This window comes from Triturus cristatus, chromosome 10, assembly GCF_964204655.1.
Source record: "Triturus cristatus chromosome 10, aTriCri1.1, whole genome shotgun sequence".
Taxonomy (NCBI): Eukaryota; Metazoa; Chordata; class Amphibia; order Caudata; family Salamandridae; genus Triturus; species Triturus cristatus.
Window position 1 is genome coordinate 1219808514 of NC_140593.1, and position 23566 is coordinate 1219832079.

Here is a 23566-nt window from a genome sequence, read left to right on the forward strand (position 1 = left end):
CACTACGTGTCGCCCCAGTGTCTACCAAAAATGGAGACTTTGTGCCCAGGACCTTAGCGGTGACGTAAGGACCTTGCTGGTCAACACGGAGTTCGACTGGACCCCTCCCTTGCCCCTGGCGGTCCTATGCAAAGTCATGGGTGTTTTCGTAGTCGGACTGCTGGCACTGGTTCTGTCGGGGGCGGTCGAAGGTGTTTGGTCTATATGGCCTGTCACTGGTGGTGTCGTTCGTGTACCCTCGTCCCTGTCCTCTATTTCTGGGGCTGTTTGCTATGTCTCTTGTGTCCCTATTCTTGTTCATATCCAGAAGGACCGGGCACTGGGATTTCCAGTGTCCGAACCCTTTACAGAACGCACACTGATTCTCGCCTAAGTCCCTGCGTCCAACGTAGGGTGCGGGTGCATGGTCTCTAGGGGGTGGTTTCCTAGGGGCAGTCGGTTGGTAGTTTCCCTTGGGAGGTTCCCTTCCTATGGTCACCCCTTGCAACTGTGCGATCATTACCCTTTCCTTCAGCTCCTTTTTCTTTCTCTCGGACGCCCTATCGTTCTCATTCTTTTGGTGCTCGTAGTACTGGGCCATCTGGAGGATAGCCGCGGGTTTGGAGGCTGCCCAACTACTCTTGCTGGTCTGTAACTTCTGGGAGACTTCCTGTGACAGACCCTTCACATAATTCTGGACAAAGAGGTGATGCCCGGTTGCATTGGTCATGTCCTGGCCACTATAATCGGAAAACACTGTCTCGAATCGAGAGAAATATTCGGATACATCCTCCTGGCGTTTCTGGCGGCAAGCCGTCACTATCGACCAGTCTACTTTCCTTTCTGGGATTAGGGTCTTTAATTTCTGAACAATCTTGTCTGGGAGTTCCAATATGGCTTTTAGAGGTTTCTGTCCAGGTTCTCGCTGCTGGTCTATGGTATCGAGTTGCACCCAGGTATATCCGAACGGTTCAGCGTGGTCGACTTTCCGGATTTGCTTCCACACATCAGCCGGCAGACATAACCCGAAGAACAAATCGATATCCGCCAAGGTCATTATAGTTGAACCTAAGGCCGTACCTAGTTCTGTGTAAAAGGCAGTCGGGTTCTTTCTTAAGTCGGGTAGGGTTTTTCTAAAGGTCAGGATGTCTTGTCGGTCCCATGGCTGATAGACCCAGTTATATACAACCCTTCCCTTCGCATCTTGGTGGTTGATGTCATCGTGTGTTCCCTGACCTCGTGGGGGGACCCAGTAAGGAGCGGCTTCCTTGATGGGCATCATGGTATCAGCTTTTCCTGCCTGGGGTTCAGTCGCTATGGGGGTTTCTGTCTTGGTCGTCTGTCTGTGTTCTTTAAGATGTCGGAAGACTTCGAGTGTACGTGTGAAGAGGTCCGTCACATCGCCCTCTCCCCCTTCTCCAATATCAACCTTTCTATACAAGGTTGCTAAGCCTTCGGGACCTCTATCCTGGTACCTATCCTCATAGGCATTCAGAGTGTGATAACAAAGTCGTACGACAAGGTGTCGTCTGTGGTTGTCGGCATATGAGTTATACATATCTGTCACATATTCCTAGCTTTCCTTCCGTTCTACTAGTGTTCTCACTACCTTATCGATTCCGTCTCGTTCACCCTTTGTTAGCCGATTCATTCTGGCGGAATCTTTCTTTCTCGGGGTCATCTAATGTTATTGCTAACGTTGTGTTCAGTACAAGAGGCTCGGCCGGCGCGGAGGCCGTGAGGATCGAGGCCCTGGTACTGCTTTCGCTTGCATTCGGGGATTGTGGGTGCTGCACTATAGGTTGGGAGGGAGCGTATGGAGGGGGCATGTAGATGATCGGAGGACCTAATAGCAATTCATCGTTCGCCCGTTGCTTGGAAGGCAACTCAGGGTAGAGCGTATAGGGGGTCCTAACAGGGCACTGGCCTGACGTTTCAGATTCTTGTTTTTGTTTAGCTTCCTTTCTCTCCTTTATTTCCTCCTCTAACTTTCTAGTGACAAGGTGAGCTGCCTTTCGTAGTTCTTTTTCTGCCTTTACTTCTTCTCTCTTTTTCCGTTGCGTTGTTTCTTTGCGCCACATGCCGAAACTGTCGAGCATAGTGGGCGTCGTTTTATTACTACGTAGAGCTATTTCTAGCGTTTCTATTTTATGATCATCAAAGGATCCCATCAGTGGCCACTGACTTTCGGAGTCCTTCTTTGTATATTTATGCCATAGTTTGCTATAAGCTACAGCGACTAGTCCATATTTAGTGAACATGTCCTTATTAGGGGTGCCTTCCAGTGGAGCTGGATGGTTCACCTCTAATAAGCGGTCCGGGCAGAACCAACTACCAATCAGTGGGGAGAAGATAGGCATGACGGGTTACAACGGGGACAAAAGTCTGCACTACCTATCTTTTCACTGCTTGCAAAGACTAGACAGAATATCTCTATTCCACGTTATTTGTAAGCAGAGAATACCTCCAAAGTACCAATATCGAACAACCAGTGTTCGGACAATCAATCAATCCATGGTGAGAAAGAGATAGGCACGACGGGTTACAACGGGGGACAAAAGTCCGCGTTACCTACCCTTCACTATCTGCAAAGACTAGACAGAATATTTCTATTCTACGTTATTTGCAAACAGAGGATATCTCAAAAAGCACTATTCGTCAAAAACAATCAATGTTCGGACAATCAATCCGTGGGGAGAATAATAGGCACGACAGATTACAAAGGGGGACAAAAGTCCGCGTTACCTACCCTTCACTATCTGCAAAGGGAGAGAGAATATCCCCGTTTGTAGACAGCGAATATCTCAAAAAGAACAATCAAATAAGCAATACTAGTATTTTCAATCAATCAATCAATCAATCGTTTCGCAATTTGTCGTGTTATACGACCTTACCCGGACCGCATGGACAGTTTCTCGTCTTCCGCCTCCAGCGCCCGATCGTCCTCTACTCTCCGTATTTGCCACGGCACTCCTGATGGTTCCCAGTCAGGACCGTAGATCACTCGAGAGAGGTCTGCTCGGAACCAGTGAAGTTCGGATGATCGGCTGCCAGACGAGGGTCTATCAGGCAGGAGCTCTTCCCGATCGTTGCAGTCGTTCACTTTGTCGTCAGGACCTCTCCCACTGGATCCACGTGTCGCTGATGGGCCCCACACTTGGGACGCCAATTGTTAAATGGTAGGCAGGTTCAGTCGGTAACTTTTCAAGTATTGCCCGGCGGTAATCGCCTCTTACACCATTCGATGATTAACCAACAAAAGAGGCAGGCGCCGGAGACTGGAAGGCAGGAAAAAAAGTTTTATTCCGTCGGAGCAGAACACATCAAATCGGACAGCAAAGTATCGTCTCGAGGTGCTCTAACCACATCTCTGAGGCCTGGCCTCTTATACACAGGTTTATTGCTTTATTACAGGTTTATCATACATGGCACATTCTTGAGATCGCTTTGATACATGAAAGAACATCCTCAGAATCCCCGGCTCAGATCCGCTCCCACACATAGCTACAGTAGAAGTCCCCACCCCACCCTCAGTAGGAGATGGCTATCACACAGCTGGACATTCCGCCAATTCCCGGGGGTGTGTGCGACTGGTCGGGTCTCAGGGGGTGGGGGGCCTTGATCTACTGTAATCCCTTTGATGTGGGGTGTTTCCCTTACAGTAGGGGCAATAAACTGCATCCGCGGGGCTAGGTGATGGCCTGGGATCGGTTCGAACAATCGGGCGCAGAGGAAGGGGGTTATCAAAGGGATGTATGACCATGTATGGGATGAAAGAAGGTGTCGGTCAGGCGTGGGATGTGGTTCCATGGCAGGGTCGCGCAGAAGGAGAGAGTTTATGGCCCATGTATGAGAGAGCGGGGGTGGCCGGCGCGCGGGGGGATGTTCGCAGCGCCAGAGGGACACGCCGGCGATCGGCAATGAGGCCATGGTGCCTAAAATGGCCGTCGCGTGTTTTCTGCGTGTGGCGCTTGGGGAGAGACAAGATGGCGCGGATAATGTTCAGTTACGAACTAAATTTCCACAGGACACCACTGATATCATCGGGTTGGCCATTGGCACCTATGTCGCCATTTGCTCCACGCTTGGCTGTGGTCGATGGTTCTTCAAGAGTTGTCCAGTCTTCCCTCATGGACATGACATTCAATGGGACTCTTCTGTTTGGGGCAGGGCAGTCTCTGCTCTTGAGCGGTTCGCGAAGAGTAGTGCCACAGCATGTTCCGTGTGGTGCTGACCCACCTCGTCAGCTGCATTTGCCCTCCAGGTTTGACCTGCCGAAATTTAACGAATGTTGGGTTATTTACCGCATCCGATAATTATCAAATGCATTAATAAAACCAAACTCCTAATTCAGTCCCATGCATAAACAAAGATGTATACTCCAGATGGAATTAGCAGCCCAACTTGCAATCCGGCCCAAACACTGCCATCATGCCGTGTTTGTAAATGAACAACCGTCACAAAGTGAAACGAGTATTGTCATATTTAGATAGTCACTGGATAGAATTGGCTGTGCTCCAAAAGACTTGCGTACCTTCTTGACGTCCTATTAACCTTGGTAGAAGACGGAGTCTCACAAATATTTCTCCTATTGCACTTACTCCAAACGTGTATGTATCCTTATAGGCAACCATGTAGACTTTAAGCTGGTCCGGAAATTGGAGGGCCCTAAGGATAGATCCATACCACTGGTGGGACTGCTAGAAAACAAAAAAGTAGTGCTGATGAAGACATACGCCCCAAATGTTGACGCACCCATATTTTCCCCCAACGTTCTCACCATCTTAAGGAACACTGTCGGAGACTATAATATGGGACAGTGATATTAATTTGGTAGTAAAACCCACCCTAGACTCTTCTGAGGCTAGGAGCTCACAAAATACTCTGTCAGCAGACACACTGGGTGCTGTCATGGAAATCTACAGCCTGGTGGATCTGGGCAGGAAAGGCATAAAGATAGTAGGAAATGTACATTTTACTCCCCCATCACATGCTTCATTGTCTCCTATTGATTACTTGCTATTAATCTGTAACGTGACATTCTGGGTGTCGGAGGTGACACATCACCTCTGGACATTATCTGACCACTCTCCAATGAACATGGCACTTGACATGCCATGCACTCCTATGAACCTTCCTCAGGGGGGCCCTTGTAGATCCATTATTTTACATGGAATTCTGCCCTGCAATAGTGGAGCTTTTCCAACTAAATGTATGCACGGTGTCCAGCCCTCATGCAAAGCATTAAACGCATATATTTGGGGCACACTAATTGCCAAACACTCCACCATTCTAGAAGATAGCAAGCAAAGTTGGGATGCCTTGAGAGCGACATGAAGATATTAGACAGTTTAATCACTGATGACCCAGTCTGCTTCCATTAAGGAACAAAATCAGCTACTACAGAAATACCGTGACCTGGCAGGCTGGAAGGTGAATTTTCTAGCCACAGGCAGTTTCTGTGTCACCAAATGTTGATGACGAGATTGTTGCTTCATTTGAGAGTCTGGCAGGTTGGTTAGGCTCTGGGCTAGGATCGTCTGACCACATTCTACAAGGCTTACGAAAGCATATTAGCCCCTCATGGATTAAAGGTCTATGCAGTGGTATTCAAAACAAGCATTGGCATAGCAAATACGTCTCGCCTTTGGGACCTTACAAGTGTTTAGTTATCCAGCACAATATCCTTCATGCAACAACACCAACTGTTGCATGGCTAAACACTTACAAGGTCCCAAAAGCCAGACCTTTTGGCTATGCCAATGCTTGTTTTTTCTTGGCTAATTCAATAATAAGGTTATGCAATTACTGACAAGCTGGGTCCTACCACGAAACACAGTCTTATATATCTGAACAGCGACACAACATCAGACAAGAAAACATGCAGTGCTACAGCTGGAGGACAAGCCAGCTTGAATCTGTGCAAACAAATAGCACATCTGTGAGGCATTTCTGTGCCCTGTTTGTGTCTCTCTTCTAGCTACTACGACACCCAGCTTAAGATTCAATGAACTAGAGCATGGGTACTCACAAACTTTCTCTCGGGGGCCAAATTTACAGTGTGGTTTGTGGCCGAGGGCTGCACCGGTGGGGGCGGGGTCAGTGGGGGAGGGGGAGGGGCTAGAGCAAAAAAAATCTGTGACCATGAGGTTGAACACAGGTCCCTGCAGCGGACGCCTTCGTCGACTGAGCCACCAGACCCGGCATACACACCTCTCTCTCTCTCTCTCTCTCTCTGTCTCTGTCTCCCTCCTTCTCTATCTGTCTCCCTCCTTCTCTCTCTCTCTCTCTCTCTCTCTCTGTCTCCCTCTATCTGTCTCCCTCTCTCTCTGTCTACCTCTGTCTGCCTGTCTCCCTCTGTCTGTCTACCTCTCTCTGTCTCGCTACCTCTGTCTCCCTCCCTCTGTCGCCCTCCTCCCTCTGTCTCCCTCCCTTTGTCTGTCTCCCTCCCTCTGTCTCCGTCTCTCTCCCTCTGTCTTTCTCTCTGTCTCCCTCCCTCCCTCCCTCTCTCTCTGTCTCTCCCTCTCTCTCTGTCTCTCCCTCTCTCCCTCTCTCTGACTCTCCCTCTCTCTCTGTCTCCCTCTCTCTGTCTCCCTCCCTCTGCCTGTCTGTCCCTGTCTCTCTCTGTCTCCCTCCCTCTCTCTCCGTCTCCCTCCCTCTCTCTCCCTCTGTCGCCCTCCTCCCTGTCACCCTCCTCCCTGTCACCCTCCTCCCTGTCGCCCTCCTCCCTGTCTCCCTCCCTCCGTCTCTCTCCCTCTGTCTCTCTCCATCTCTCTCTCTCTCTCTCCCTCTGTCTCTCTCTCCCTCTGTCTCTCTCTCTCTGTCTCCCTCTCTCGTCTCCCTCTCTCTCTGTCTCCCTCAGTCTCCCTCCTTCGGTCTCCCTCCCTCTGTCTGTCCCCCTCTCCCTCCCTCTCTCTCTGTCTCCCTCCCTCTATCTCCCTCAATCTGTCTCCCTCCCTCTCCCACTCCCTCTTTGCCTCTTTGTCTCTTTGTCTCTGTCTCAGTCCCTGTCTCTGTCTGTCCCTGTGTCCCTCCCTCTGTCTCTATCTGTCTCCCTCCCTCCCTCTCTCTCCCTCCCTCTCTCTCTCTCCCTCTGTCTCTCTCCCTCCCCCTGTCTCCCTCCCCCTGTCTCCCTCCCCCTGTCTCTCTCCCTCTGTCTCCCTCCCTCCCTCTCTATCTGTCTCCCTCCCTCCCTCTCTCTCCCTCCCTCTCTCTCTCTCCCTCTGTCTCTCTCCCTCCCCCTGTCTCCCTCCCCCTGTCTCCCTCCCCGTCTCTCTCCCTCTGTCTCCCTCCCTCCCTCTCTGTCTGTCTCCCTCCCTCCCTCTCTCTCCCTCCCTCTCTCTCTCTCCCTCTGTCTCTCTCCCTCCCCCTGTCTCCCTCCCCCTGTCTCCCTCCCCGTCTCTCTCCCTCTGTCTCCCTCCCTCCCTCTCTGTCTGTCTCCCTCCCTGCTTGGCTTCGGGACGGCGTCTTCCCCGAAAATATTCGGGAGAGGCTCATTGATCTCCCATTTGATGGCAGTCTGTTGTTTCATGCCCTGGCCGACTCTGCCATCCAGAGGCTCTTGGCAGGGCTCCGTCCTCCTCCTCCTCCTCCTCCTCCGTCCCCTCCTCAGTTACTTCTAAGATAGGATTGCCTTTAGGTCTTCTTAGGCCAGCAGTTATGGTTGTGGAGTATGTTTTTCTGGCTGATTACGTCCTTCCTTGGGACTTTTGCATTGTTGGCTGCTGGACGGCCCCTTGTTGCTATTGTTGTGTGTGAGTTCTGCAGGAGTTGTTGCGCAGACTTGGCTCTGATATTGGGCCTTCTGCTTTGCTTGGGCTGCTGTCAAGCCTGTTGCGGGGAGGTTTTTTTCCCCGTGGTTTCTTCCTCTGCTGCGGAAGTTCTTCCAAAGAGGGTTCCCCTATATTGGGACTTCACGTGCCCTATGTGGGGCTATGGTAGCTGTCATATGATTTATGCTCTGCTGGAGGGTTCTGGCCGCCTTCGGGTACTTGTTCTTCTTGGTGTTTCTGTAGTTAGCTTTGCACCCTGAGGTCGTGTGCGCGGCCACTCGTGGTGGTTGTCCGGGCCTCTCCTTTTCTCCCTGCTTCGTTATGCGGTCTGGGATGTCCCTTACTAGGCGTTGCCTACTTGGTCTTCCCGGGGCCTCGGGCTGTTCTTCTTGCTTCTGGCCTTGACTGCCGGCATTGTTCTGGCTGACGGGCTGCTCTCCATCTGGAGTGGACTCGCCTTCTTCTCCCTAGTTTCCTTGGGTTCTCTAGGCTTCTTCCTGTCTTGGCATTCGACGGAAGATGTGCTGCCTTGTGGGGGAGTGCGGTGCTTCGGCCATGCAGCCCTTGGTTCCTCTGCTGTGGGTGTGCGAGCCTCGTCAGCCTTCTTTCCCTCCTACGTCCCCTTGGGGTCGGTGGGGTTCTGTTTGGGGGGGGGGTTCCCTTGGCCTGGCAAGGGCGTGGTTCTTCCTGGTCCACAGATCTGGTCCCCTGTGGGGCCCTCTGCTCTGCATTGGCTGGTGGGGTCCTTTCGCAGACCCTCCTTGCCCTTGGGTATGGCTAGGGTATCTATTCTACGTGAAGGAATCTGCGGCTAGTAGTCTCTATCAGATGTGCGAGTTACTTACCTTCGGTAACGATGTATCTGGTAGAGACGATTCTAGCCGCAGATTCCTTCATGGCCCGCCCTTCCTCCCCTATTCTGCGAGGACCCTTGGGTTGGTCTTTGGTACTCGCCTCCCGGTGGGGGCTGTCTCCTGTGAGTGCCTTCCTTGTTCTTGACGGGTGGCTCCGGCTGGGGCGGTTCCTTCCTCCCTTGATTCTTTGGAGAATGGGGTTTCAGTGCGCTGGTGCCCGGCTACTCCAGATTTGGTGGGGGTGGGGGGGTTGCTTCTATCCTTGTCCTCCCTCCATCCCATTGCTGTCTTCTGGTTTGAGGGTCCTCTGGCCATGCCTTGCCCTTGTGGGTGGTTGTCCTCTAGGTTGGGGTGGCTCTGTGGTTTGTTGTCCCTGTCCGTCTTGGGACTGGTCCCCTTTCTTGCTCAGGATGAGGAGGGTGGGCTTCCTCCGTGTGCTATGACTTATGCCTGTTCTTCCCTTCGGGGCACAGGGATGGGAGGTTGTCTATGTGCGGGCAGGGTGGCTGCGCAGGTTTCTGCTTGATCTTCTTCTTTCCCTGCACTTGGGGTCTGTAGTGTTGGCACTCCCCTGGTGGTGTTGCTAGTCACCGTTTCTTTCCAATTTCTGCTCTATGCACACTGTTCCCATGCTCCCACAGTTTTTTATCTGGTGATTCTGCGTTGTGGTGCGGAAAAGTTCTCAGAAGAAAACTGACGTAGGCGCGCCGGGGCGGGTCTTATGTGACCTCGCTGACGTCACGTACGCGGACGACGCCGGGGCGGAGTCGCGTGATGCTCACCCGGCGCGCAGGGATGCTGTTGCAAAAGTTTCCGTATCCAGTCTCACGCCCGGGGATAATTCTACGTGAAGGAATCTGCGGCTAGAATCGTCTCTACCAGATACATCGTTACCGAAGGTAAGTAACTCGTACGTCTGGAAGTAGAGAGATTAACCCACCTGATAAATAACTGGATAAAGCTTCCGCTCTCCCTGGCAGGTCAAGAGGCCCTGGTTAAAGTGTTTATACCCCTCAAATCCCTTTAGTTGTTTACAAATCGAGCCATCCCGTCAAAGAAGTTGACGCTTCCTTATGAGCGGTGTGGGTTTGAGGTTCCAAGCTTGGAGTCTTAGTCTTATCTCTACCTCTCCACCTCTCCCTCTCTACGCGCACACATATGCACATATATATATATATATATATAATATGTATATATATTCATATGCATTGATATGTATGTGTATAGATATACATACATACATATATATACATACATCTGCATATCTATTTAAATACAAATATGCATACATATGCATGTTATGTACATGAAAGTTTGAAAAACACTAATAAAAGCAAAGCTAAAAAGACACCTACTTACTAACAGAATTGCTTTAACTTAAACGAGGGCGAGACCTTTTGCTTCAATGCTTGTTTTAAGTGGACTACAGACCGGTGGACAATCAGACAGCAGGAGCCGATTAAACACAAAATAGGCCCGGCCACCCACAAAAAGTGGGCCACGCCGGCAGATCACAACCTTTTGTGAAACATTGCTTTGCTAATGTCAACAGGTTACATTTAGGGCCAGTAACACTGTCAGCACTGCAAACATCATTATACCACTGCTGCCCATCTGCAGGTCTTCTGATGCTTCTTCAAGTGAGTAAATCAACATCGTGCGATTCTGGGCAAATCACGTAATCTCCCCGTGTCTTCCAAAAATATGAATGTATTCTTGTGTAATGTAACTGCGGCTCATGTAAAGCACTCCAATACCTTACGGTCGAGTTTGCGCTAAATAAAACTGCAACTAAAAAAAATTCTACTTAGCATCCTCAGGTGTCTTACTCGAAGACTCACCCTTTGGTCTCTAAACCCGTGAGCACACAAGTATCTGAATGCCCTGTCTGCCACGAGACACAAACTTTCTTGGTTATTGTTGGTGAACTTCATTTCCCACTGCCCTGATGAAGGCCAGTGTTGGCTGAAACGTCACTGCACGAATAAACCACGTTTTGCAACTGAGCTCGATGAGCGCGCCTTTGTTTCAGGAGGGACCCTTACTATACACCAACAAAGATTCTCCTTTAAAGCACTTTACTTCTGTTTGGCACAGTGGCCGCTTGCCGAATCTTTTCGGGAAATTCATCTTTAATGTTTTCCTTTTGGACAAGCGTTTTACTGCCCGAGCCCCTTGCACCGACAACGGATCAATAGGGGAACATTCTCACCGAGATACACTAATTTGAACAAGTGATATTGACTCAAAGGAGATCTGGTTAATTCTTCAGGAAATGGCGCCATCTAGTGGACAAACGTATTAGCGGTACGATTGTAGAAGGCGTTTAAAAAGGGCAGAGTGGCCTAGGTGGGATGTGTTCTGTCATGCTAGCTGCCTGCATCTCAGGAAATGAGAGCACAATTGTTTTTTCCCTTTTTTGTTCTTTTCTTACTTTATTTCATTGTGATTTATGCATAATAATAAAAACACAACCCATCACTCCTACCACACATGGTGAGTTTCATGAAAGGCTCTCGTGAAAGATTCAGAGACCAAACCACCATGGACAGTAAATCTCCAGATTCTCTGTTGACAGCAGCCTGTCCTTCAGAGCACACACCCCACCGCACTGTCCACCAATTGTTGTTTTTGCATTTGACACCCGAGTGGGACGGGTATGCCCAGACGTGGGTCCTGTGCTCTCCATGCCACTGGAGTCAAGCTATCATGGCTGAAAAGGGGTGAAACCCCGAAACCGGTCCTAGGATGCTTGTTTCCAGTCCAGGGAGGACCTGGCAGCTCGGGCTGGACTGTTCCCATTGGGCGCAGGGTCAAGACTGATTTGCATATGGCGGGCTCCAAACTGGAATGACACGGTGAGCAAAAAAACGATGGATTTAGGCCCAGACCTCTGTACTAGGGTGAATGTATGACATTGTTCTGCATTCTGTCCATCAATTGTTGTTTTTTCCCTCCCAGAATCAGAACCAGGCTTATGAACACCCATTCGAACACTGGTCCTGTCCCTCCTGGATTGTGACCGCATCCCCAGCTCTGATCGGTCAGTGGTGAGGAGATCTGGCCAGGCTGGTCCACAGATGAGCGGGTGGGAAAGCACCAAACTGTCAAAGATATATGGATCCCTCGATAGACTGGTCAGGCTACCTGAGCGGGGTGTATCCTGTGCACATACTGCCCCGAGCTCCGTGGGAGGTCACGTATAGCTCGAAGGTGGGTTATGAAACGGGTGGCAAAGAAGGCATCCGAAGCAGAGTGAACTGTCTACGGGACACAGATCTGGTCAAGCAGAGCCATTATTGGACAGTCCTTAGTCCTCACGCTGTTAAATGGTAGCGGCACCTTCAGTCGATAACCTTTCAGGTATTGCCCGGCGGTAATTGCCTCTTATACCATTCGATGATTAACCAAAAAAAAAGGGATAGGCGCTGGAGACTGGAAGGCAAGAAACAAGGGTTTATTCTCTCCGGAGGAGAACACATCGGATCAGACAGCAAGGTATCGTCACGAGGTGCTCTACCCACATCTCTGAGGCCTGGCCTCTTATACACAGGTTTATTGCTTTATTACACGTGACACATTCTTGTTAAGACTTTGATGTACGGAAAGGCATCCTTGGAATCCCCACTTCAAGCTTGTTCCTACACATATCTACAGTGGAAGTCCCCACCCCACCCACAGTAAGAGAAGGCTATCACACAGGTGGACATTCGCCAATTCCCGGGGGTGTGTGCGACTGGTCGGGTCTCAGGGGGTGGGGGCCTTGATCTACTGTAATCCCTTTGATGTGAGGTGTTTCCCTTACAGTGGGGGCAATAAACTGCATCCGCAGGGCTAGGTGATGGCCTGGGATCGGTTCGGACAATCGTGCGCAGAGGAAGGGGGTTATCAAAAGGACGTATGACCATGTATGGGATGAAATGAGGTGTTGGTCAGGCGCGGGCTGTGGTTCCATGGCAGGGTCGCGCAGAAGGAGAGGGTTTATGGCCCATGTATGAGAGAGCGGGGGTGGCCGGCGCGCGGGTGGATGTTTGCCGCGCCAAGGGAACGTGCTGGTGATCGGCAAGGGGCAGAGGGGCCATGGTGCTTTCAAAATGGCTACTGCTTAAGTGAGCGTACGGGCCTGAGAGGGGACAAGGTGGCGCCGATTTTGTGGACATCGCAAACCAGATTTTAACAGTCCTCCCTTTTCAACATATCTAGCCAGCTTGTCTAGCCGACATCCATCTTCGTTAAATTCTTAGCTACGACATCGTAAATGCTTTCATGCGTTCCTGTTTCAAAGTACAGAGTCTCAGGACAGACAGGAATAATTTGACACAATTGTACATAATTACATGTAGTTGATGTGATAGGCGAGGAGGTAGCGTATACAGAGTTACATCAGCTGCGTCATATGTCAGACCCGGAGATAGGTGGAGGGAAGCTCGCTTAAACACAAACCTGATACCGTAAAGAGTGGTCTGACAAAACAAGGAATATTACGTACATTACTTAAGGCCTAGACTTCGTGTAGATCAAACTAAACAGCATAGTCATGTGTACGGCTGATGCTACACAATTGTCATTTATACTAAGTTAATGTTTCTTAACTATTAGTGTGCAGTTGGAAGTGACCGATAAAAGACCTTGGGAACTTGATTGGAGGATAGTCAATTCAAAGGTGGTTGGGAGAGGAATTTCAACTCAACATGAGTTACAGTCAGAGAAGGGGGGGGGGTAATGTCCACAAGGGAGTTCTTCTTTCCAGTGTCCTATTACCGCGAGCCATCACTGGTAAGCTCTCGTTGTTCTCCTTCTTTCGTTGGCACTGTTGAGCACCGGCGGTGGAGCTAAGGTCCAGCTCAAATCCAGGTTTTCACGTTGCAGGGTGTGACCACTCTTTGCTCTCGGATCACAGTCCTGTTTTGTCCTGTTCCTTAACTGATCTTATCATAGGTACCTTGAGACGGGGTACCCGCATTTCGTTCCTTTTTCGTCAAGTCAAGTTCAAAATCCCATATGGAAAAGAGAGGGGGGGGGGGGAGTAGGGACGTACCTTGGGAGGCCGAGGGAAGAGGGGGTGGAGTGGGATCGGATCAAAAAGCGGACCAAGGAGAGCAGAATCTTTTAGCACTGAGACCATCAATCGGGCTCGACGGGCTGGGACTTCAGGCATGAGCTGATCAGTGAGCAGGGGGCTTCGGGATAGCCCTTCTTTTTATCGCTTTCCATGCTGAGAATGGTGCCTCGTCCCGCCTCTTTTTGCTCCGTGGCTCCCCCTTGGTCGAGGCCATAGATGTTCCATGATCCGCAGCCAGGCTGTGCGTCACGTCCGACCCCTCTTCTCCGATGACCACGTGTTATCTTTGAATGAGTACAAGAAACAAAATCTTAGAGAACTGGTTGGGAAGACATTTACACACTTCATTCTCTCTCTCCCAACCCCAAGTGGTCGGGGAAACGTTTATCGGTCGCTCTATGGTGGAAGTCTATTAACTCTTTAATCATTGCTGTGAGTCAGGTTTGTGAGTGTTCTTGCAAATTTCCATCATTAGGTCTGCTATGTGTTCATTCCTGTACCTTATAAGTGTTACAAGAAGTCTGACATCCAATAACTTCCTGGTCTAGCAAAATTTGAACCGGCTTCCCCGGTAGAGACTCGTTCTTCTAACACAAGCCCTGTCTATCCATATTTTTCTCCAGGGACTGCTAAGTGTATGAAAAAGTGCGAGGTGCTACTGTCATAGGCTCACAAGTATCTGTTCCGGGGAGGAACACAAGTTAAACATTTTTCTTTTTTTTTTGTTTTTTTTCTTGCTGGAGACAATAGTTAACCTTTATCGGTTTTAGGCGATGTATCTTCAGAAACAAGGTCATCAGTTGTATTGCTTAAAATATCCAGGGACGGCTAGTACAGGACTGGGACTATACTGGGAGGACGGGGTGCTTAGACGCTCTATTTCTGTACAATTGGGCGGGGCGATTCTGAGCGAGGGAGGTGGAGTCGTTAGAGCCATAAAACAAAAACCACTGACAAATAGTCCCCGTGATAAGGGCCAGATTGGGAGACATCAGTCGTCTTACCTGTCCTTTCTTTCTCAGCCAATTAAGTTTCAACATTTTACAGAAAGGAGAGGTAGTCGTGTGGTAAACTACGGTCGTTTTGCTTCTGTCAATTTGTTCGAACAACGTCGTGTGTAGGCCAATTATACATATACTGAGGACGTACTGTTTCGTCATCTATTCAAAAGAGGGCAAGGGAGCTTTCAGCGAGGATGAGAGAGAGAGAGAGAGAGAAAAAGACGTGCGCACCAAGTAGGCTATTTGGTACACGTACGACATAAAACGAGAGAGAGAGAGAGAGAGAGACGTGCACGATAATAGGCTACTTGGTGTACACACAACATAGAGCAGCACGAGTCAGTTTTACGTCCAGGAACACAAGCTGGGGGAAAACATAAATTCAACGTTCACGTACACACAAATACCGAATAGGGTGTAACGGTACATACATCGAGCACAGAAACCTAAGACGAAGACACAGGGCTATTTTCGGTATCATCCGTAATTCATTTTGGGAGGGGGGGTCAGACTCTTTTACTCCCCTCCCTTTCTGGGCAATTTATTGGAGGTCTCATTTAAAAAAAAAAAAAATACTCACTCCTCTTTTTCCGGTCAGACATTAGTCCAGTCGTGCTTATACTCACGGTGGAGCCTTCCAACCCCTGGGCAGGCGGTGATCCAGACTGAGGCAGAGGAGCGGTATCGGCCGGACGTTCAATGGTACAACTCTTATTTTCTAAGTGGATGGAAGATGAAGTGGTGAATCTAAAACATGCCAGTATCCCTAACTTCTGGGCTGAGGGGGGGGTTTTGGATGAGTCCCGACCTGGGGTATTCTTAACTTCTCTTATTTAGTCAGCACACGAATCGACTCACTGGTGGTACATTTGGGTTATCAGTTGGAGTCGGGTTCGTCGTACGAGAATGACCCTTCAAGTTTCTGGTGTAGGTCACCCTCCAATTTACTAGCTCCCGGGAGAGGGAGAGTCCTTCCTCCAAACGAGGAGTTACCATATTCGGGTTTATTTTCCCATCCCCTTGATCGGTAGACAAGCATTTCAGTCATACAAAAGACGTTCTCTTCAGCGACCCAGGCATATGCAATACATACACATTCATACCGTACAATCAGGGCACGTACGCACAGTCATACAATACAGTTTTTCGTGTTCTCAGTAGGCCTGGGCGAAGCACTACGCTACGCTCGCGTAGTTTGCGAAGTTCGCGCTACTTCGCACTACGCGAACTGCACGTAGCACAGTGCGAACACGCGTAGCGTAGTGTTGCGTAGTGCTGCGGTCATTTTTTGCTTGCTCGCGGTCCTCAACGTCAAGTTGGCGACCGCGAGCAAGCAAAATGACATCCCGGCGAGACTTTTTCCTTGTTCGCGATCGCGAGCATGGAAAATAAACCTACCGGCGAGATTCCCAACGCGAGGAGGTCAGGTTTCTCATTGCGAGGGGTCGCGTATGCTCGCGACTGCTCGCGATGAGAAACTACCAGTTCGCGTTGAGAAAGCTGCCGCTCGAGTAAAAATCTACTCGAGCAGCAGAAAACTACAGCTCGCACTGTGCAAGATGCCATTTTCAATGATTGCACAGTGCTGGTTGCTTGTTCGCACTGTGCAATCATTGAAAACAACATCTTGCACAGTGCGAACATATTACTACGCAGTTCGCGAAGTGCTACGCGTAGCTCGCGTAGTGCGAACTTCACTTTGCGTAGCTTCGCGAAGTGCTACTTCGCGAACTACGCCCACCCTTAGTTCTCAGTGGTTGTCTGCACTCCACACACCATCTCACAACGTTTGTCTATGTCTTTCCCTACATTTGAGCATAGTGCGGTCCATGGCCACTCCATTCTTCAGTCGGAACTCCGATGTAGCCTACAGGGAAGAAAAGAAGGGGGGGGGGCAGTATTCAAAGTACGTCAGCGCGCATAAACACGAAAAAGTTCTACTTACCACGTACCAGGCTAGCTGTAGGAGCGTTTAATACCACAGATCTACTATATCCTTCCTTTTTACTATACAAAGATGCTTCATTTTATTTGTCCCTAAATTCGAGTTCCCTCGTCGTGCAGTTGTTTCTCAATCAGTCGTATATTATGGGACAGAGTACCATACCTTGCATTCGGCAGATACCTTAAGCTACAGTCAACCATTTTGTAACAACTCTGGAAAAAAAGAAGACAGGTGTGATGGATACAAATTTTTCATCAATCCAAAATTCAGGCAAAGGGTCTGTATTATCTGTCTTCTATTGTTTGGGAATATTGGTCATTATTAAAAACCTTCGCCAACCCTAATGATTTGCTATGACGCTGATCCCATAATTCATTCGAAAACCCTTTATTGAAAAGAAATGTCAGTACACAAATACGGGCCTACAACCGTATAGGCCGGCCACGGTGCAAGAGGCGTCGAGTATCATGAGCAATACTACCTTAATGCGAAAATAAAAATAATCAATAATGAGAAGACCAGCATAAAATAAGGTTGTTCGCATGCCCAGTCAGTACCCTCCTCGTTCCCCGCCCGTCATGTGCAAAAAAAAAAAAGACCGTATATCCCTTAACATCAATGCCAAGTAACCTGGAACGCCATAAGGAGTTGTAGGCCCCTCCTACATCGGCGCCATTTTGGGGCGAGGTCGGGTGGGTCCAGGGTACAGTCTAGATGTTTCCACTAGCTAACGGTCGGACCAGAATCCCTTTCGGCAGTCCAAAAAATGTCCATGAATGCCAACAGAAAGAACAGACAACATGAATCGTGACTCGAAGGTGGGGAAAGCAAAGTTGTTTCCTACCGGATCATGCTGAGGTTCCACCAGAACTGATTCGGGTTGGTAGACTACAGTGTCTCCTGGTAATTCAAACAGAAACTGGCGTCAGCATGAGGGCACCACCATCTCGCAGCGACGCCGTGGTCCTTTCGGAGAGCGGGACAGCAGGCGTGTCTCTCCGCCGATACCCTGAATCAGTCTCTCTCACGGCACCAAACGGGGACAAGGTGGCTGCCGCCCGGGGCAAAGGCAAGTTAATGTGGAATGATCGAGCGATAGTGGCGGTTGCCCCCACCGGAAGTCTGCGGGAGTCGAGGGCCAATGACTCCCGTAGAATCTGCAAAGCTGAGAGGACGTCTTCAAGGGTGGGGCCCACGCCCGAGCAGGCAAGCTTCCGAGTTCCAAGGTAGCCCAGAGCCATCTTAGTGGACCAGGCCCGGATCCGAAGAGCCGGCCGCCATTTTTGAGACTCCTGTGGCAGCAGCAGTTCTCCACCACGGCCACCAGAGTGGGTCCCCCGACCAACCAACTGCGGGGGCCCACTTCTTGGGTGGAACGCTAATGGAAAACTTGGTGCAGAAAGGAACTTCCGCCTGGGTGGTCGTCCGGCAGGTGAAACGTTTAATGGCTGCCCTGCTGCAGCTGGCCGGTGAGTGAAGCGTCAAGGGGTGCCCTACTGCAACTGGTGAGCCTCCACCTGGGGAGGCCCGTTCGCGTCGCCTCCCCCCCAGGGCACCCCACGCCGTCTTTCGGTGCTGCATTGTAGGACGGCCAGGCCGGCACAACAACTTGCTGGACACCACCTCGATGCCGTCCGGGTATTGGCGCATCGTGTTGCCTCCGGCCTCTTCGCACAACGGACCGTCACTGATGCCGTCTCACAGGCGGATGGATTTTGTAGGCCCTTTTTATAGCCCAAAGCCGACTAAGAGACAGCAATGTTGCTACTTCGAAGAAGGAGGTGCGGGGACTGTGTTACGCGGACGGTGAATGCTTTGGGATGGATGTTGCAGCAGGCTGCCATGTAAATAGTTGTGTTTTAACGTGTTTTACCCTGTTGGAGTGTTGCATATACCTACAAGTTATTAAAGCGTTTTAATCATACTATTTTGTTGGAGTGTGGTATATATAGGTTGGGAGGGAGCGTATGGAGGGGGCATATAGGTGATCGGAGGACCTAATAGCAATTCATTGTTCGCCCGCTGCTTGGAAGGCAACTCAGGGTAGAGCGTAGAGGGGGTCCTAACAGGGCACTGGCCTGACTTTTCAGATTCTTGTTTTTGTTTAGCTTCCTTTCTCTCCTTTATTTCTTCTTCTAACTTTCTAGCGACAAGGTGAGCTGCCTTTCGTAGTTCTTTTTCTGCCTTTACTTCTTCTCTCTTTTTCCGTTGCGTTGTTTCTTTGCGCCACATGCCGATACTGTTGAGCATAGTGGGCGTCGTTTTATTGCTACGTAGAGCTATTTCTAGCGTTTCTATTTTATGGTCATCAAAGGATCCCATCAGTGGCCACTGACTTTCGGAGTCCTTCTTTGTATATTTATGCCATAGTTTGCTATAAGCTACAGCGACTAGTCCATATTTAGTAAACATGTCCTTATTAGGGGTGCCTTCCAGTGGAGCCGGATGGTTCATCTCTAATAAGCGGTCCGGGCATAACCAACTACCAATCAGTGGGGAGAAGATAGGCATGACGGGTTACAACGGGGACAAAAGTCTGCACTACCTATCTTTTCACTGCTTGCAAAGACTAGATAGAATATCTCTATTCTACGTTATTTGCAAGTAGAGAATACCTCCAAAGAACCAATATCGAACAACCAATGTTCGGACAATCAATCAATCAAATGGTGAGAAAGAGATAGGCACGACGGGTTACAACGGGGACAAAAGTCTGCGTTACCTACTGTGAGACCGGCCTCGTGGCGTGGGCCCTCCCGACCAGCAAGTCACACTACCAACACGCCGAACCTCGTGGTCACGGCCTTTCGGCTTCCGTGGACCAACATCCCGAGGGCCGAACAGATCCCCAACACGCATGCCCGGCCGAGGGAGAACGACACCCCCCCAAACCAGACCGAGAGGCGCCGACTCTGTCACACCTCTGGTCTCTCCCCCGAGGGAGGTTTCGATCGACCACCAGGCCCCCGGTGAGCGGGCGCCTCTCCTGCTGGGCGTCTGGAGTCCCTCCCGGACACCTCTGAACAGATCAAGGGGCTGAGCGACAGGAAACCCCGACACACCGCCCCCCAGGCACCAGACCCCTCTCCGCGAGGACCCCGGACTTCAAAGAGGAGGGGAAGTATAACAAGGGGTGCTGAAGGGACGAGAGGCAGAGAAGACCTGGACTGACGAGAGCCTGCTGACCTGGTCGCGGCTCGATCGCTCACCGAACAGAAGATCGCTATCCGAACTCTGAAACCACCTGAGCCCTGCGGACGCTGTCGCGGCTCCCCGAACTCTGAAACCATCCGAGCCCTGCTGACGCCGTTGCGGCTCCCCGAACCCTGAGACCATCTGAGCCCTGCTGACGCTGTCGCGGCTCCCCGAACTCTGAAACCATCCGAGCCCTGCTGACGCCGTCGCGTCTCCCCGAACCCTGAGACCATCTGAGCCCTGCTGACGCCGTCGCGGCTCCACGAACGCTGATCCATCTGAGCCCTGCTGACGCCGTCGCGGCTCCCTGAACTAAGACCCTCCGGTGCCTGCTGAGTGACTCGCGGCCCGCTCCTCCAAGAGAACCGGCAGAGATTGCCGAGAGAAGCAACATCCCCTCAGCTCGAGGATTGAGAGCTGTGCGCCGGATATCTCGCAGAGACACTGATTCAAAGACTGTCCCGCTACCCCCTTTTTCCCTCATCACAAGATCACTGCCACTTGTGGCATTTACTTTGGTACCTGCTTACCGGATCATAAAGATCCCTGACAACTATCGATAAAAACTTATTACCTTATAAACGACCTACTGTGTGGTGTCCCTCTATCCGAAGAGAGAGTAAGCGCAGCGCGTGCGATCCTAGGTGCGAGACCCTGCCAGGCAGGGCCTCTCTGCTCTTGCTCGGCCTAATTCTGGGAAAGGTGGGCCCCAGGGTGGACGTGAGCACACTCCGCAGCCTCCCCGGGAACCGCTTTCCAACACCTACCCTTCACTATTTGCAAAGACTAGACAGAATATTTCTATTCTTCGTTATTTGCAAACAGAGAATATCTCAAAGAACCAATATTCTTCAAAACAATCAATGTTCGGACAATCAATCAGTGGGGAGAAAAAAATAGGCACGACGGGTTACAACGGGGACAAAAGTCTGCGTTACCTACCCTTCACTATCTGCAAAGGAAGAGAGAGTATTTCTACTCTTCCCCATTTGTAGACAGCGAATATCTCAAAAAGAACAATCAAGTAAGCAATACTAGTATTTTCAATCAATCAATCAATCAATCGTTTCGCAATTCGTCGTGTTACACGACCTTACCCGGACCGCATGGACAGTTTCCCGTCTTCCGCCTCCAGTGCCCGATCGTCCTCTATTCTCCGTATTTGTCGCGGCACTCCTGACGGTTCCCAGTCAGGACCGTAGATCACTCGAGAGAGGTCTGTTCGGAACCAGTGAAGTTCGGATGATCGGCTGCCAGACGAGGGTCTACCAGGCAGGAGCTCTTCCCGATCGTTGCAGTCGTTCACTTTGTCGTCAGGACCTCTCCCACTGGATCCACGTGTCGCTGATGGGCCCCACACTTGGGACGCCAATTGTTAAATGGTAGCGGCACCTTCAGTCGATAACCTTTCAGGTATTGCCCAGCGGTAATTGCCTCTTATACCATTCGATGATTAACCAAAAAAAAGGGATAGGCGCTGGAGACTGGAAGGCAAGAAACAAGGGTTTATTCTCTCCGGAGGAGAACACATCAGATCAGACAGCAAGGTATCGTCACGAGGTGCTCTGCCCACATCTCTGAGGCCTGGCCTCTTATACACAGGTTTATTGCTTTATTACACGTGACACATTCTTGTTAAGACTTTGATGTACGGAAAGGCATCCTTGGAATCCCCACTTCAAGCTTGTTCCTACACATATCTACAGTGGAAGTCCCCACCCCACCCACAGTAAGAGATGGCTATCACACAGGTGGACATTCCGCCAATTCCCGGGGGTGTGTGCGACTGGTCGGGTCTCAGGGGGTGGGGGCCTTGATCTACTGTAATCCCTTTGATGTGAGGTGTTTCCCTTACAGTGGGGGCAATAAACTGCATCCGCAGGGCTAGGTGATGGCCTGGGATCGGTGCGCAGAGGAAGGGGGTTATCAAAAGGACGTATGACCATGAATGGGATGCAAGGAGGTGTTGGTCAGGCGCGGGATGTGGTTCCATGGCAGGGTCGCGCAGAAGGAGAGGGTTTATGGCCCATGTATGAGAGAGCGGGGGTGGCCGGCGCGCGGGGGGATGTTTGCCGCGCCAAGGGAACGTGCCGGTGATCGGCGAGGGGCAGAGGGGCCATGGTGCTTTCAAAATGGCTACTGCTTAAGTGAGCGTACGGGCCTGAGAGGGGACAAGGTGGCGCCGATTATGTTGACATCGCAAACCAGATTTTAACAACGCTGAGCACCCACATGCTATTTGGGGAACAGGTGTTGTGTGTAGCGACACAGAACACCATTACACAAGGCTACCACAACATGGAAGTCAGATCAGTCATAACTGTGTAGTTATGGTTCAGTCACACTTACCATTGAGCAGCATTTTTAGATTTGCCCATAGCTTTTGATCCCCATGGACAGATATTCACAAAATTTGTCAATTGTCTGGCGTAGTCAGCTAAGGTCCGGCATGCCAATTTTTGCACAGGTTTGTGCAGGGGATTAGGCCGCTGTCAATGCTCAATTTAGATTACAAGATCCTGAGCACGATCCTGGCAATACAGCTTCTCCCACATTTGGTGGCCCTCGTCCACCGGGACCAGGCAGGATTAATTCCTGGCCACAGTACGGCTATTAATGTTCTGAGACCTCTACGACTGTTGGAGGCAGTTTCGTTTGACAAGGAGGAAGCTGCAATATTTGCAGTGTACATCGAGAAGGCCTTTGATAGCGTGGAATGGTCTTATCTTTAAGAGTAATGCGGATATTCGGACTGGGACAGGGGCTTGTGGCTTGGACCAGATTGCTCTATATGGATTCGCAGGCTAGGGTGAGGACAGGGCAAGATTTTAGACAGCTATCGGGTGGGAAGGGGCACTAGGTAGGGGTCTCCTTAACGCCTCTCCTGTTTGCGCTGGCCATGGAGCCTTTGGCTTGTCAAGCTCGATCTGTAACCCCCTACAGGGGCCTGGAGATATTGGGCGAACAGCACCACATTGCATTATATGCCGACGATCTTTTGCTCTTTCTCCGGACTGTGAGGGAGGACTTCGTTGGAGCAAAGGAGCTCCTCACACACCACAGTAGGGTCTCAGGCATATTGGTCAACTGGAGAAAGTTCTACTTGTTTCCAACAGTTGCTGGTAGGGATAGGCCGGTAATAGTACATGACGTAGTATGGGAATCCAGATGCTTGCCACATCTAGAGGTAAAAGTCTATCACGACTCCTCTGATCTCCTGGAGGGCAATATTGGGAGTTCTGGGCTTCATAACCCCTCTCTGTGATTAACCGAATTGAAAATGGTTGTGTTGCCATGGTTGCCATATTTTTTCGCAGTCCTCCCGATTTGGATTCTGGGGGGGGGGGTGTATTTCGAGACCGCCGGTCACTAAGATTTGTTTTTATCTGGGTTCTGTCAGGCGATGAGTGGCACTGTCTATGATGCAGAGACCCACTGTGGCAGGCGGACTGTCCCTCCCAGACTTTGAAAGTTATTACCTGGCAACCCAACTACAGTGGCTCATGCAGGTGGTTGATGGAAGAGTCCGAAGAACAGAGAATTTGGGCCTCTATGTACCTGATCTCCGTTGAATGTGCCGATTGGTGTTGCGGCTGTCCGCCCTGGGAACAGAAGGTAGCCCTGAGTTTCCAGTGCTCCATAGGGGCTGGACTCGGAGCTTGCAGGGATCGAAAATTAAGAGACCCAATGCCCTGGATATCCAGCTGGAATTTCTTATTGAACTCCCACATAGGGGTAACGGCCTGAGGGAGTGGGCG